The 3,433-nt window shown below is 38.4% G+C and overlaps 1 protein-coding gene across 1 annotated transcript in view; it reads left to right on the top strand.

Moving 5' to 3' along the window:
• The first annotated feature begins 2,172 nt into the window (after positions 1-2,172).
• The window catches only part of CLASP1 (cytoplasmic linker associated protein 1), a 4,127,769-nt gene continuing 4,126,508 nt past the window's right edge, over positions 2,173-3,433 (top strand). The window contains exon 1 of the mRNA XM_044073692.1: positions 2,173-2,384. The gene's annotated coding sequence lies outside the window, so the exon portion shown is untranslated. The remainder of the gene's footprint in view (positions 2,385-3,433) is intronic.

Here is a 3,433-nt window from a genome sequence, read left to right as displayed (position 1 = left end):
ACTGACAGCAATCCACTTAACACCGAATGTGTGATGAAACCTTAGGACCCAGGTGGACAGTTGTCTCACCTTTGATAGTCACATCACCACAGTCCTTCTACATGGCACACCATCATAAAAGGGTTCTCATCCAGAAAAAAAAAAAAAAAGAGATCGTTGTTGCTCTCTACTCGACACTCAAGACCCATTAGAGAGTTTTGGAATGTACCTCACAAGACATCTGAAGCAGCTGGAAAGGCCACAGAAGTACCTCACAAAGAGGATTACTGGCCTCAAATGCCCTACACTGACCACCTCAAAAAACTCCAGCTTTACTCCATTGCATATCGCCTACTCGGAGGTGATCTCTGCCTAACATATAAAGCTATGTCAAACCTAGAGCTGTTGGACATGCTACACCTAAAGAAATCCCAATCACTCAGAGCTACATGCTCTAGGGACCTAAACCTTGTCACCACAATAAACAGGACATCCTGGAGAGATGGATTCTTGTTCCAGAGACTTCCCATACTCTGGAACAGGCTACCATATCTTGACGAGTGGATGGGATCACTTCTGTGTCTCTACTCGACAGTGGCAAAGGAAAATAATTTTGTTGGGTGGTGTAAGCCAGGGAACCTTGCTGGCTAGGTTTACGGAGGCCCTTGGCAGGTTCATAGGTAGGCACTAGGCTATGTTTTTATGAATGTGAAAAGTTTAGTATACAGGGAAGGAAAATCACGTTTTGAAGAAAAACATTACTTTTGTGTGGAGTTCTCCTTTAAACATAACTGATGACTGGAGATTTACCCACAAATTTACTCAATGAACGAATAGCACAACCCTCAAGGAGAAAGGCAACAAAATAAATAACTTTGAAGTACAAATATTTATTTTCAAAGATAGACAGATTAGTACTAGGCTAACTGTCCTTGTGGACCATCAAACCCTGCACTTTTGTTTGTAAGGTAAACACCTTAAACATTATGCCAACCTCCTACAAGCTTTATTTACTTTTGTTTCATTATTTTGGTACATTTACAAAAAGCATACAGAGACAGACAAGGCCAATAAACATTCACATAACACCAAAACATTTAAAGCTTATTTCCTTAATAGGACAGGAGAGACTATACTATTATAAGATACAGAACTTTCTTGACTCAAGTAATTCAAACTATTGTTACTGGCACAAAATTGAAAAATCAGTAGTTAATAAGGAAGACAACATGAAACCATCACATATACAATTATTTACATATAGTGCTAATTAAAATATACATATTTTATTGCCGTCTGATTACTATCTCAGAATCCTAAAAGAAATGGGACCAATTATGTCTTAGTTGCTACTCAAACTTATGCTAATGCTGGAAATACTGGATTTTCAAAAGCGTTTGTCCCGATTTTCATTTTCTACAGGTTAAAACTTACGGTTAGATTTCTTACGTCGTGTGACCTCTACACTACAAGAGTGTTAAGTTAATACACATTGTTTCCTTGGGGAAGCAGACTACTGGACCCCCTCAAGGCCGAGTTGGAACGAAACCAATTTTCATCGGAGACCCGGGGAGAAACGCTCAATTATATTAACATGTTCTTCACAGTTCCAGTAACACATTCAGTGATAACTTTACAGCCGACGTACGCTAAATAATACTGAATCATAACCATTACATTTTAACAATCTTAACAGCTTCCTAGTTGAAGTTGCTAGCCCGTTTGTTCCACACCGTGAAGGCAGAATATTTCTAGCTAGGAGTAAATCTGGCAAAGAAAATAGAGGAATGGTACGCGGTCAAACAACTTGCTCATTTCCACCATCGCTTACCTAAATATGTCTAACATTACACAGCAGGCTGCGAATACTTAAATGCTTAACCCTTTACAAAGGTAAGCTAACCGTGAATTATTCAGAAAGAAAACTTAAGACATTCTTCCCCGAATATCCAAATTACAGCAATAGTATGAAACCACAAGAACCTAAACATATACTGCAATACATTGTCCAAACAGCACATATAAGCTCTTCCTGTTTATATCTCCACCGCGTGATGTCACAATGTCGTCAACGGATCTTTACAGCCTCAGTATCTAACAATGAGTTAAATGCTGCTGCTCCAGCTGCCGCCATGTGGCTGTAGATATTTATGTACACTACAGACCCTTTAGAAAGTAGCCTTAGCAGGAAGTGCTATTGGGAAGGTGAGGCGGTAGACACGCATGCGTGATCTGTTCGCCATTCTTTATTTCGGGGTGGGGAGAAGGCAGACTGTGGCGGTCTGGCAGGCATTGCTGGGATACTTATTTACAGCTGGGCCTGGGAAAAATGCCCCTACAACCATTCTTTCTGGTGAGGTGCGATTCTAGATAATCCTGGTGCCATTGTATGCTGCCCCAACAAGGTAGATATTTGATACTCTTCTTGAACCGCAGGGTTATGGGTATTAAAAAGGAAAACGGTATTGGGGCTGGCCTGTTAGTGGGTATTGTTTGAAGATATCAATCAATAGAAGAACTGCTGCAGACTGAGATGCTGTACATAACAAGATGCCTGTGATCGTTAGAATAGCGAGTGTATTGTTGGGTTGTTTACAAGTTTAAATGTCATTTGACGACCATATAACGGATTTACAGTCAAAATGCATGGTCGTGTTTTTATTTTTTATGTAGAATGGTATCTTTGTACTCCTGCTGTCATTTGAATATTGGCCAGTTATATTTATACTGAGATCAATTATTAATAAAGCTAAAGTGTCACGTTTTTGGTATATATAAAGGCTTGTTTATAAGATTAACGTTTACTTGCAACAGGAATCTTAACTATGATGTTGTGTGACTTGCTTTTGGGTATTAGAGTAAAGATGTACAATATTTTTGATTTGTGAACTGCCATATGATGTCAGACTTTTCCCACCCAAAGGCTAACAGATAATACAGAGGTTGTTATTGGGGTCAGAAAATGTTTTCTTGTTTAATTAGGGGTTCTAGAATAAATAAATAAAAAAACTCATTATTGTTGGTATGTTGCAGTATTGCATGAGTTTGTATGTGCTGATTAAGTGTCATTTTATGCATCTTTATATCCCGATGCTTGTATGGGCACTACCGCTACTGATTTTCAGTTATTACAGTGAAGCCATTGGGTTCATGTGTTGATAACGACTGTCTCCGGAGGTTACTGTTTTGCAGAAAGTGGATTGCCTTTTATTTACGTGCAGCAGATTGTCGCATAGATTGCATCGATTTAAGTGGCAGCCTGAGCTGTCAAGTATGAGTCATAACCCTCAACTGTCCAGATTTTTACAGAATGGCAAGATTTTACGCTCACTGTTGTTTATATGTGTGTGTATATATGTATGTGTGTGTGTTTTATTTATAAAAATGTGTGTGTGTGTATGTATGTATGTATATATATATATATATATATATATATATATCTAATTAACAATTT

This window comes from Protopterus annectens, chromosome 6.part0, assembly GCF_019279795.1.
Source record: "Protopterus annectens isolate FY-2018-M chromosome 6.part0, PAN1.0, whole genome shotgun sequence".
NCBI classification, from domain to species: Eukaryota; Metazoa; Chordata; order Ceratodontiformes; family Protopteridae; genus Protopterus; species Protopterus annectens.
The sequence above is the reverse complement of the archived record's forward strand: the minus strand, read 5'-3'. Positions and strand labels throughout refer to the sequence as shown.